Source organism: Salvelinus alpinus, chromosome 10, assembly GCF_045679555.1.
Source record: "Salvelinus alpinus chromosome 10, SLU_Salpinus.1, whole genome shotgun sequence".
In the NCBI taxonomy this organism is placed as follows: domain Eukaryota; kingdom Metazoa; phylum Chordata; class Actinopteri; order Salmoniformes; family Salmonidae; genus Salvelinus; species Salvelinus alpinus.
The window spans coordinates 11,337,955-11,351,950 of record NC_092095.1 but is presented as its reverse complement, the minus strand read 5'-3'; the positions used below and the strand labels follow the sequence as shown (position 1 = coordinate 11,351,950).

Genomic DNA, 13,996 nt, shown 5'->3' with positions numbered 1-13,996 from the left:
GGGGACAGATATACCAGGATAGATAAGGGGAGAGGGGACAGATATACCAGGCTCTATAAGGGGAGAGGGGACAGATATACCAGGATAGATAAGGGGAGAGGGGACAGATATACCAGGCTAGATACGGGGAGAGGGGACAGATATACCAGGCTAGATGAGGAGAGAGGGGACAGAGATACCAGGCTAGATAAGGGGAGAGGGGACAGATATACCAGGCTAGATAAGGAGAGAGGGGACAGATATACCAGGCTAGATAAGGAGAGGGGGGACACATATACCAGGCTAGATAAGGGGAGAGTGGACAGAGACACAAGGGGAAAGGGGACGGATATACCAGGCTCTATAAGGGGAGAGGGGACATATATACCGGGCTAGATAAGGAGAGAGGGGACAGATATACCAGGCTCTATAAGGGGAGAGGGGACAGATATACCAAGCTAGATAAGGAGAGAGGGGGCAGATATACCAGGCTAGATAAGGGGAGAGGGGACAGATATACATGGCTAGATAAGTGGAGAAGGGACAGATATACCAGGCTAGATAAATGAAGAGGGGACAGATATACCAGGCTAGATAAGGGGAAAGGGGGCAGATATACCGGGCTAGATATGTGGAGAGGGGACAGATATTCCAGGCTAGATAAGGAGAGAGGGGACAGATATACCAGGCTAGATAAGGAGAGCGGGGACAGATATACCAGGCTAGATAAGGGGAGAGGGGACAGAGATACCAGGCTAGATAAGGGGAGAGGGGACAGATATACCAGGCTAGATAAGGAGAGAGGGGACAGATATACCAGGCTAGATAAGGGGAGAGGGGCCAGATATACCAGGCTAGATAAGGAGAGAGGGGACAGATATACAAGGCTAGATAAGGGGAGAGGGGACAGATATACCAGGCTCTATAAGGGGAGAGGGGACAGATATACCAGGCTAGATAAGGGGAGAGGGGACAGATATACCAGGCTAGATAAGTGGAGAGGGGACAGATATACCAGGCTAGATAAGAAAAGAGGGGACAGATATACCAGGCTAGATAAGGAAAGAGGGGACAGATATACCAGTCTAGATAAGGAGAGAGGGGACAGATATACCAAGCTAGATAAGGAAAGAGGGGACAGATATACCAGGCTAGATAAGGAAAGAGGGGACAGATATACCAGTCTAGATAAGGAAAGAGGGGACAGATATACCAGGCTAGATAAGGAAAGAGGGGACAGATATACCAGGCTAGATAAGGAGAGAGGGGACAGATATACCAGGCTAGATAAGGAAAGAGGGGACAGATATACCAGGCTAGATAAGGAAAGAGGGGACAGATATACCAGTCTAGATAAGGAGAGAGGGGACATATATACCAAGCTAGATAAGGGGAGAGGGGACAGAGATAGATCAGAGGTCATTATCGCTCTTTACAATTCAGACAATGGTCCTTCCTCTCATTATTCCCAACTTAAACCCAGTGTCACCGGCAGAGGAGAGGAGCGTACTGTGCATTTTAATTGAGACCTGGGCTATTTGGGGCAGGTTGTCGACTTCTTCCTCCCATCGATCAAAGGATAATGTGGGACACTCCAATATTCCTGCACATTGAAAATGTGGTATTGAAACAGACCCTGTAAATAGCTACTGACCATGGAACTGACCCTGTATATAGCTACTGACCCTGGAACTGACCCTGTATATAACTACTGACCCTGGAACTGACCCTGTATATAGCTACTGACCCTGGAACTGTCCCTGTATATAGCTACTGACCCTGGAACTGTCCCTGTATATAGCTACTGACCCTGGAACTGTCCCTGTATATAACTACTGACCCTGGAACTGACCCTGTATATAGCTACTGACCCTGGAACTGTCCCTGTATATAGCTACTGACCCTGGAACTGACCCTGTATATAGCTACTGAACCTGGGACTGACCCTCTAATTAGCTACTGACCCTGGAACTGACCCTGTATATAGCTACTGACCCTGTATATAGCTACTGACCCTGTATATAGCTACTGACCCTGTATATAACTACTGACCCTGTATATAGCTACTGACCCTGGAACAGTCCCTGTATATAGCTACTGACCCTGGGACTGTCCCTGTATATAGCTTACTTCCTTCTGGTGTTCTTATTTCTTATGTGTATTTTTTGTGTGTTTTTGTTCTACCTTGTTATTTCTGGTACTACATTGTTCCTGATTGGTGCATTGTTGGTTTTGGAGAGAAAGGCATTTCACTGTACTAGTCCATGTGTCTTTAAAACATTGAACCACACTGGGGAAATGGGTTTTAACAGGATGTGAAAGACATTTAAGAAGTGAACTGTATTTCGATAAATACAATATATGTTCAAAGATGAATATGTCCTTAGTTGTGTGATAAAATAGGTCCTGAATAGATGACATGTTAAAATGGTAAATAACCCGTACCATTTATTGATAATGAAGCAATGCACACAAACAAAACTGTAAAATAAACATCATATTTACTGAACTATTTCACATGGAATAGGAATAGATTCCCTTATACAGACTCTTCTACAGTACACTAAATCAGGGTTTCCCAAACTCAGTCCTGCACCCCCCCCCCCCCCCCCCCCCCCCCCCAGGGTGCACACAGGTGGGGCCCCAGGACTGAGTTTGTGAAACCCTGTAATAAATGACTTGTATTTTCAGTGATTCCTGCTCTAAGGTAACCTAGGTGAACAGTACTGGGCTCCTGGCTCACTGGCTGATGTGGCATACATAGACTGGAGTGTATTTTTGGGACGTAGGATCCTACCAATGATGCTGAGGTTGGTTTTATATTTAAACCCATAAATGTTTTACAGGGTCCTTATGACCTGCTAGAGAGCTCTGTCTCTCTCTCTTTTTCTCTCTCAATCTCTCTCTATCTCTCAAGCTGTGAAACACCCCCTTGCATCCGCTTCCATGTCGTCCCTGGGGCAACTCGAGCACGGCTGAGTGTTTAAAAGTCAGTTAGGGAAAGACATGCATGCTTGGCCCGGCAGTGGTTACAACTACAGCAGTAGCTTCTAAATGACACATGTGTATGAATACCCAACGTCTTCATCTCCCTCCATGTCCTCTTCATCCTACATCACTGCCTCCCTACCATCTTGCCCATCCTCCTCACTTTTCACCTTTTCTTTTTGCCTTCTCAGATGTTCCTCATCTCCCTCTGTCTCCCTATACGTGTCTCGCTAAACAAAGCCAGTGATGTGCATGGCTTACGTGGGAGAAAGACAGACAGAGATGTGGAGAGAGAGAGGGAGTGAGAGTGTGAGAAAAAAAGAGAGAGAAGGGGAGTGAGAGACACAGAAACAGAGAGACAGAAAGCTTGGCCAGCATCACCGGGAGCCTTTTCTTTCTCCTTAGATTCCTGGGCCTGCCTTCCTTTCCCAGAATCGCTAAATCTTCCCTGTTAACAAACTGCCAATATGACAGTCCTCATAAATAAACATGTGGCAGACAACCGGAGAACGCCCCTGCAAACATGACAGCCAAACGTTCAATGTTCCAGAATGTGTGACGGACCTAGCACATACTGTGGCACGCCATCACCACAACACCAGCCGATCCCCACACTCCCTCCCCTCTGTCTTCAGCGCGTCTTTGCTGCCAATCTGCATAAAGGTGTATGATCTTTCTTTAATAATTACGTGGTGTAGACTAGCTAATGGATGAAGCTATAACAACTGTTCCAGTGATTCAACATGGCTGTCTGTCAGGGAGGAGAGCAGGGAGAAATCAAAGCGGAGGGTTTGGTCTTGGCTCCTGGCTCCCCAGAACATCGGTGGAACATGACAGCCATCCCTTCCCCCTCTAATACAATCTGATTGTTGTAGCCAGACAGGTCCCGGACCTCTGAAGGCAAGACAATCCCTCAGCTCAGCTGCCAAAACGTGCTTGACTTGCCCCTACAGCTCTTTCTTTCTGTCTCTCTCTCTCTCTCTCTCTCTCTCTCTCTCTCTCTCTCTCTCTCTCTCTCTCTCTCTCTCTCTCTCTCTCTCTCTCTCTCTCCCCCCCCCCACTCTTTCTCGTACTCCCTCCCCTTTCACACTCTCCTTCCTTCCTCCGTCCTCCCTCTTACAAGCTAGGGAAAATGCCACATGCACTTTGTGTGTGAGAGAGTGGCACTTTTGACAGGGTGACTCTTGAGAAGCCGTCTGTGTGGAGCTATGTGTGTTTGGAGCTCGGGGGGGTCTGTTACTGCAGCACCACATATAGAAGCATACTGCAGCAAAAGAGCGGTCTACACCGTCACTAGCACTCCTTGACCCCCTCCCTCCCTCCCTCACATTCTCCTCTTCCTCCTTACCTCTCACTCTCTCACATTCTCCCGTCCCTCCCTCCCTTCCTTCCTCCCTCCCTTCTTCACCAAGCACACTTCATAGCGACATAGGAACACCTTATGCATTATTAAAGACACTATTCCTGAAAGGCTCTGCTACCATATTATTGAACTTTCACAGTGGCATGCCTGGCTACTCCACAGGTCCACCTCCAGCTCTTAGGATAGGCCCAGCAAGGATAATATGGTAGCCATGCCTGGCTACTCCACAGGTCCACCTCCAGCCCATAGGAAAGGCCCAGCAAGGATAATATGGTAGCCATGCCTGGCTACTCCACAGGTCCACCTCCAGCTCTTAGGATAGACCCAGCAAGGATAATATGGTAGCCATGCCTGGCTACTCCACAGGTCCATCTCCAGCTCTTAGGATAGACCCAGCAAGGTAACCCACTGGAAATAGACAACATGTGTTATAATCGTAATATGTGTGTATAATGGCTGATACTGTTATAATTAGCTTTATCAAAATCCATCAACAAGCAATGTTTAAATTAAAGCATCCACAGCTAAATAGTAAGGTAAATACAGTAGCAAGTGTTACTACTGACAACATGACAAAGCTATGAGTGGGACTGAAACAGGACTATCGCTCTTACCAAATTTGATCAACATCATAATCTAAGGGTGAACATAATATTATTTAATATTAATTGTAAGGTGAATAATTCATTGTCAGGTATATATATATACACAGACACACATACATACACAAAGCATTCGGAAAGTATTCAGACCCCTTGACTTTTCCACATTTTGGTAGGTTACAGCCTTATTCAAAAATGTATTAAATTCTTAGTTTTTTTTCTCATAACTCTACCCAATATTTGCTAATTTGTTAAAACTAGAAAACTGAAACATAACATTTACATAGGTATTCAGACCATTTACTCAACACTTTGTTGAAGCAGCTTTGGAGTCCTCTTGGGTATGATGCTACAAGCTTGTCACACCTGTATTTGGGGAGTTTCTCCATTCTTCTCTGCAGATCCTCGAAAAGCTCTGTCAGGTTGGATGGTGAGCGTTGCTGCACAGCTATTTTCAGGTCTCTCCATAGATGTTAGACCGTGTTAAAATCCGGGTTCTGGCTGGGCCAATCAAGGACATTCAGAGACCTGTCCTGAAGCCACTCCTGCATTATCTTGGCTGTTTGCTTAGGGTCATTGTCCTGTTGGAAGGTGAAGCTTTGCCCCAGTCTGAGGCTCTGGAACAGGTTTTCATCAAAGAACTCTCTGTACTTTGCTTCTTTCATTTTTGCCTCGATCCTGACTAATCTCCCAGTCCCTGCCAATAAAAAACATCCACACAGCATAAAGCTACCACCACCATGCTTCACAGTAGGGATGGTGCCAGGTTTGGCATTCAGGCCAAAGAGTTCAATCTTGGTTTCATCAGACCAGAGAATCTTGTTTCTCATGGTCTGAGAATCCTTAGGTGCCTTTTGGCAAACTCCAAGTGGGCTGTCATGTGCCTTTTACAGAGGAGGGGCTTGCGTCTGGCTAATCTACCACAAAGGCCTGATTGGTGGAGTCCTGCAGAGATGGTTGTCTTTCTTGAAGATTCTCCCACCTCCACAGAGGAAATCTAGAGCTCTGTCAGAGTGACCATCAGGTTCTTGGTCACCTCCCTGACCAAGGCCATTCTCCCCCGATTGCTCAGTTTGGCTGGGCGGCCAGCTCTAGGAAGATGGTTCCAAACTTCTTCCATTTAAGAATGGTGGCCACTGTGTTCTTGGGGACCTTCAATGTTTCTGTTTTGGTACCCTTCCCCAGATCTGTGACTCGGCACAATCCTGTTTCTGAGATCTACAGACAATTCTTTCGACCTCATTGCTTGGTTTTTTCTCTGACATGCACTATCAACTGTGGGACCTTATATTGTCAGGTGTGTGCCTTTCCAAATCATGTCCAAACATAATAATTTACCACAGGTGTCCTTCAAGTTGTAGAAACATCTCAATGATGATCAATGTAAATAGGATGCACCTGAGCTCAATTTCGAGTCTCATAGCAAAGGGTTTGAATGCTTATGTAAATAATGTATTTCTGTTTTAAAATTTTAATATATTGTCTAAAATTTCTAAAAAACGGTTTTTGGTTTGTCATTATGGGGTATTGTGGGTAGATTGCTGTGATTATTTTGTTTATCAATACATTTTAGAATAAGGCTTTAACGTAACAAAATGTGTAAAAAGTCAAGGGGTCTGAATACTTTCCGAAGGCATATTATATATAAACCTTACAATGAATAAAAGGAATAACTCTGAAAGTCCACATGTGAACATTGCAGCACTTGTTTTAAAAGTTATGTAAAATTAAATTACATACAATGATTTACTACTACTAATAACAATAACTACAAACCAAAACATATTAACAAAGAAACCATGTAGGTAAGCCCATTATAACATCAAACGGAAATTAACTAGTATGCCATAAAATATATTATATGGAGTATAATGCAATAATGTGAACCAATCTCAACTGTATAATATACATACTCCTGACTCTTAGCCTGCATCTTCTCATCACCATTACTTTTTAACCACATCTAATCAAAGCCAAGTCAGAGGATAAACCTGGATTTGAAAAGCACAAGTAAAGCGAGGACAGAAAGGTGTTCTGAATACAACAACCACTCAAACATATCGCTATGCGTATCAGTACGACAGTCAATACAAGCACACTATCAACCCTTTAAAAAGGATGCAGGATAGATTGTCGTATCTTTTAAAAACCTTTCTATTTTGGTACCCCACTACCCGCACACGCACGTCTCGGGATTAAAATACAGCAGGCGTATGGATAGGACAGGGCTGAATAGGACATAAGAATGAATAGTATCTTTTCAGCGGCATTTCATAACATTGAATGATATATAATCTGGTAGGCTATACGTTTATGATGTATTAATACTGAATTGATTCCACAAGGGGGCGCTTCAACAAATCGCTATTCGCCTAATCTTTGCCAACAGTGCACCCGAGTCCAGTAATTCATGTTCTCATTACATGGAGGTCATTAAATGAGCATGGACGCGTTCAACTTCATTCGTATAGGCTACTGCATTGTCTGCCATGGCAAATTATTCCAAAGTTGTAGGTGGTTTGCCAACAAAACTTAAAGCTACAATTCCAAGAAGTATTGAAACATGAGTATTTCTGCTACCTTCACACAGCATACAATGTTTTAACGAAGACAACAATTTGAACGACTTCAACTTTAATTGTACAATGCAAAATAGACTTAGCTTTCTCTCATGTCCCCTCATATGCATACTTACATTTTGTAGGTTTGCCCTCAATTCACGGTGCACAGTCCAGTCTTTGTAAGTGTTCAACAAGTTCAACACTGACCACGGGAACTCCTTTCAAATGCGCGTGTTAATCTTACTGTGACGAGTTTGGCATAAACGGGATGCTAAAAATTGATGACCAAAGACTGAAAAGAAGCTGAATGGAGCTTGAGGCAGCGATTGAATGGTCGTCCCCCCGCGCACACGTAAATCTTCCTGGAATCGCTGTGCAAAGTGGAACATCTCTTTGGCGAAGAGAAACGGGATCAGAAGAGATTTTCTCCCACTTAAATACAAATTGACTGATCGCTGTTAGTGGGGTCTTAGATCAGCACAATCACAGAAAAAAAAGGTGAGTATTTTGACACTGGGCTATGTCCAGCTAGTCATCATTCCGCCATGTGCCATTCCATTATCGGTATTAGAACCGTGTCTGCAGGAGACACACAATTCCACTAGGAATTCCACTAGGACAATTCCACTAGGAAAAACTTTGGAGACCGCTCCGTTGTCTTTCATAAAATGTCCCTTTTATCTGTATCATTTCTTAGATCCACAGTCAATACGTTTGACTCCGGTGAGCGGATATCTGACTCTACCCCCCCCCTCTCTCTCGCTATGTACTACAGGCAATAAAAGGGGACATGAATCACAGCGCTGCCGAGAATATCCTCCAATGTGCCCGCGTCACGCATCCCTCGCGCATTACACATCACAGCGCATCGCTGCAAACTGCTCAGTGGAGATTGCGGGAAGGAGATAACGCACTTCGAGTCCATCAGATGAAACCGCTCACTCAGCCTAAATATTCTTCTAGAACTCAATATTTCCCCCCCCCAGCAGCGAGCCCTCTTTTAGGACCAGTCTGAGACTCAATGGGGTTGATGTAGCTAAACTTGGAGGACAAATGAGAGATCACTGTGAACCGTGGTTTCCTATACCTGCCACCACTTTAACAAGGACAGAGCAGAGCGATCTATATTAGATAAGCAATCTCTTCCAAATGCGAGCTAGTGATTGCAACCCTTACCTCTACCTCAATACTTGTGCGTTCTGCAGGGTCCTAAAGGGTGCAATTTATTTTGATAATTGTAATTATGATTCATATATTTTTGTTCGTTTTTTAACTATTTTGTTAATATATATTTTTTAACTCTCTTAAATTCAGTTGGTTTGGTTTAATGATATAGCCTAACTATTTAAATGTTAGGTAAACATTTCTCGCGTAATAGGCGCATTGGACATTGTGGTGATGTTTGTGATTGACTTGGAGATGCAGGAAATAACGAAATCAAATTTTTAAACACATAGGCCTATACCATGCCTAAATATGGTGCTCGTGAGCCCCTATATCTACCCGGGTTAAATGAATGGTTTGATAAGTGGAGTAGGCTATAGAGGTCTGTTAAATTAAGACAAGATGAGTAGAGGTCTGTTAAATTAAGACAAGATGAGTAGAGGTCTGTTAAATTAAGACAAGATGAGTAGAGGTCTGTTAAATTAAGACAAGATGAGTAGAGGTCTGTTCAGTTAAGAGGAGGAGTAGAGGTCTGTTAAATTAAGACAAGATGAGTAGAGGTCTGTTAAATTAAGACAAGATGAGTAGAGGTCTGTTAAATTAAGACAAGATGAGTAGAGGTCTGTTCAGTTAAGACAAGATGAGTAGAGGTCTGTTCAGTTAAGAGGAGGAGTAGAGGTCTGTTAAATTAAGACAAGATGAGTAGAGGTCTGTTAAATTAAGACAAGATGAGTAGAGGTCTGTTAAATTAAGACAAGATGAGTAGAGGTCTGTTAAATTAAGACAAGATGAGTAGAGGTCTGTTAAATTAAGACAAGATGAGTAGAGGTCTGTTAAATTAAGACAAGATGAGTAGAGGTCTGTTAAATTAAGACAAGATGAGTAGGCTATAGAGATCTGTTAAAAGCAGGCACTTCACCCCATAGGCCACATTACGAATTACGCGCTCAAATTACAACATGCGCACACACACACACACACACACACACACACACACACACACACACACACACACACACACACACACACACACACACACACACACACACACACACACACACACACACACACACACACACACACACACACACACACCGTCGTCCGCCTTGATGAGTCAGTAGAGTTGCCGACAGTTTAGCAACGTCATAACACCTTGTGTTAGACTCAGTCTGTTCGCTGACTTTCCACTGCAATTTACCCGACACTGGCAAAAGTGGAAACATTTGATTTCTACAGGGGGTTGAGTCCGCAGCAATCTCTCACACGGTCATGATATTAGCCTTGGGGAGGGCGCAGATGATATTAAAATGCTATCCATTCTGACAGTAAATCCTCCAGCGGCGACGATCCGGGGAGAGAATGAAACCATAAACAGCACAGATGGAGAATAGGAGAACACTGAATATTTATTAATGACCCTGCACCTGATTTGCCACTTAGGACCGGTTTCCGGGACACATATTAAGCCTAGTACTGGATTTAAAAGCTATTTTGAATGTTCTCCATTGTGTAGCAAAGGAAAGCAGTCCCTATAGCGTTTACTTATAGAGGTCTGAATTCATTAGGCCTATACGACCCACCCACAGCTCAGCACTGTATGAGCAGTGCCATGCATCCATCAGACCTCTGGTCAAATCACATTATATTTGTCACGTGCTTCGTAAAACAACAGGTGTAGACCAACAGTGAAATCCTTACTCATGGGTCCTTTTCCAACAATGCAGATTTAAAGATAAGATAAAACACAAAATATAAATAATGACATGAGGAATAAATACACAGTGAATAACGAATAAAAATAACGAGTAAGTACCAGTACCGAGTCGATGTGCAGGAGGGGTACGAGGTAATTGAGGTAGCTATGTACATATAGGTAGGGGTAAAGTGACTAGGAAACTGGATAAATAGACCGTCGCAACAGCTTAGGTCTATGTGGTGTGTGTGTGTGTGTGTGTGTGTGTGTGTGTGGGTGTGTGTGTGTGTGTGTGTGTGTGTGTGTGTGTGTGTGTGTGTGTGTGTGTGTGTGTGTGTGTGTGTGTGTGTGTGTGTATATGTGTGTGTGTGTGTGTGCGTGTGTGTGTGTGTGTGTGTGTGTGTGTGTGTGTGTGTGTGTGTGTGTGTGTGTGTGTGTGTGTGTGTGTGTGTGTGTGTGTGTGTGTGTGTGTGTGTGTGTGGCGTCAGTATGCATGTATGCGTGTATGTGTGCGTGTATGTGTGTATTGGACAGTGAGCCCTACAGTGAGGCATATTGACTCAATCATCTGTCAGATATTCCCGAACAGAAAGTGTGCAACAGCACTTTGGCAAGTTTTACACGATGCGGCGAACATACAAATAAATCAACGGTAAAGAGAAGCAATTTAGAAATGCTGAATCCAGTGTACTTTCATGGCCTATTTATTGCCGAAGCACTATGTAAGACAATTGATTATCTATGATCTGCTTTTATCATAGACAATTATAAACTTTTCCTGTCAGCTGTCAGAAGGCACACTATCAAAAGGTGTCTTATAAAGACGCGATCATCCCTCCAACATACCAAAAACAGGTAGGTAGAACTTACCTTTTCTCTCAAAGCTTCATTTCGTAACTTTGCAAAGAATAGTGAAGATCATGTAACACACCGATGTATTTATTGTTTTTAAACCGGGACATTGTTGTTCACGCGGAGAGCAGAGACTCGCTCCGAAACGACTGGTTCACTCCATGGCTTCCCCGGAATGGGGTGAGTGAAGGCGCGGATGTCACTTCAGTTAGTGAAACACCTAGACAGACACATGCGATATCACGCAAGGGTAAAGGGAAGTACTACTTTGGATTCTACCTAATCCTTGTCTGAAAAACTCGTTGGTCGAAAAAAAAAATGCAAAGGCTATAGAGACTATCGGCTTGCAGACGGAGCGGTTATAATACCGACACTCATGTAGTGCTACAGTATACTGACATGTAGTGAATTATCATGTCTAACGAGACACACAGTTCAAGCATTAAAAACAATAGTGGAACCATCGTGTTTAATCAATATCAACGCATTTGTTAAGAGTATATATTTTTTTGCGCCTGTATAGTCATATAGTAAGTAAAATGTCGCAACTAAGTTTTGTAAATCATCTCATGTCAAAAGATAACATTAGAGAACACAGATTGACCAGTGGAAAATCTCTAACAGGTGACAATCATAGAACGGTTGTGGAATCATGATAACATTGCATCTGAGCCCGTCAGAGCCCCTTTTAGCAAACATAGATGGAAGACTGCCACATGGGCTATTTTTGAGTCAGCATGTGAATTGATAAAACATTCAAATTAAGCATCATCCCAATCCTAAAATGGAGAACAATTATTAAAATTGTGTTACAGTGTTATGTGCTCTGCTCAAAATGCATTACACGTTCACTTCAAGAGAAAAAGACCAGACAAACTGTAGCGCTATGTAGATTGCGTCAACTGGCCACTCACATCAGCACCGTGGACAGTTCCTTACACTTTAAATTTGCAGCGGCGCTCATGTCAGCACCGTGGACAGTTCCACAAGTGACTCGGAGGGGCAAAAGCAATCAATCTAATAGGAACATGCGTCATGCCTTCACAATAACCAGCAATGGAATAACACAGGCCGTTTCATGCAATTCTCTTTTCCCGTAATGCCTATTTTATGCCCACTTAGCTACACCAATGGCAGAACAGCTTTATAGTACATTTGAATACAGATGGTATCCACTGAATATCTTTAACCGAGTAGAAATGTTCCCGTTGTATCAACACTTACTCTGAAGAATAGAAGGAAGAACTTAAGTCTATTTAAAACAATGCCTCAGGGTCAGTATACATAACTAGGTAACCAGATCAAGTACCTTACTGTAGTTATAGTCTATAACTCAAAGCCCTTACTGTAGTTATAGTCTATAACTCAAAACCCTTACTGTAGTTATAGTCTATAACTCAAAGCCCTTACTGTAGTTATAGTCTATAATTCAAGGTCCTTACTGTAGTTATAGTCTATAAATCAAGGTCCTTACTGTTGTTCTAGTCTATAATGCAAACCCTTACTGTAGTTATAGTCTATAACTCAAATCCCTTACTGTAGTTATAGTCTATAACTCAAACCCTTACTGTAGTTATAGTTTATAACTCAAATCCCTTACTGTAGTTATAGTCTATAACTCAAGGTCCTTACTGTAGTTATAGTCTATAACTCAAATCCCTTACTGTAGTTATAGTCTATAACTCAAGGTCCTTACTGTAGTTATAGTCTATAACTCAAATCCCTTACTGTACTTATAGTCTGTAAATCAAGGTCCTTGCTGTCATTATAGTCTATAACTCAAGGTCCTTACTGTAGTTATAGTCTATAAATCAAGGTCCTTGCTGTAGTTATAGTCTATAACTCAAGGTCCTTACTGTAGTTATAGTCTATAACTCAAGGTCCTTACTGTAGTTATAGTCTATAAATCAAGGCCCATAATGTAGTTATAGTCTATAACTCAAGGTCCTTACTGTAGTTATAGTCTATAACTCAAGGTCCTTACTGTAGTTATAGTCTATAAATCAAGGTCCTTACTGTAGTTATAGTCTATACCTCAAACCCTTACTGTTGTTATAGTCTATAACTCAAAGCCATTACTGTAGTTGTAGTCTATAAATCAAATCCCTTACTGTAGTTATAGTCTATAACTCAAGGTCCTTACTGTAGTTATAGTCTATAACTCAAGGTCCTTACTGTAGTTTTAGTCTATAAATCAAGGTCCTTGCTGTAGTTATAGTCTATAACTCAAGGTCCTTACTGTAGTTATAGTCTATAACTCAAGGCCCATAATGTAGTTATAGTCTATAACAAACCCTTACTGTAGTTATAGTCTATAACTCAAGGTCCTTACTGTAGTTATAGTCAATAACTCAAAGCCCTTACTGTAGTTATAGTCTATACATTTAAGGACCTTACTGTTTTTATCGTCTATAACTATCTACCCCTAACAATAACCTCTCAATCGACAAAGGTTGTTCTATCTAACAGTCACTAAACAATTACCTATAAAATATCACACAGACAGAGGGGTAAAAATGGTACTTAAATGAGACCTCAAATGAATCGTGGTAGAACGGATTGCAAAAACCAATTGTGATCCACTGGCCCCTTCCTCTTGTGATTGAAAAGCTTCCATAGCATGTATGTCTACTCTCCCCCGTTCAGCACAACCATGCGTCTTCAAATCTATGTGGAGGTTCGATAGCCGGCACTGCAATCGACACAGACTGCCATTCATGTGCCTCACACTCCATTATTTGTTATCCTACTCTGTCAGTGTGTGTGTGTGTGTGCGTGTGTGTGCGTGTGTGTG

General features: G+C 42.5%; 1 protein-coding gene across 2 annotated transcripts in view; it reads right to left on the bottom strand.

The window, feature by feature from the left end:
- Positions 1-11,356, bottom strand: part of LOC139531499 (netrin-G1-like) — a 273,240-nt gene extending 261,884 nt beyond the window's left edge. Inside the window, exon 1 of one of the 2 annotated variants that reach the window (XM_071327993.1) lies at positions 11,221-11,356. The gene's annotated coding sequence lies outside the window, so the exon portion shown is untranslated. Of the gene's footprint in view, positions 1-7,627; positions 8,611-11,220 lie in introns of those variants that run through there. The other variant, XM_071327992.1, reaches the window with a different exon arrangement.
- Between the last annotated feature and the right edge of the window lie 2,640 nt (positions 11,357-13,996).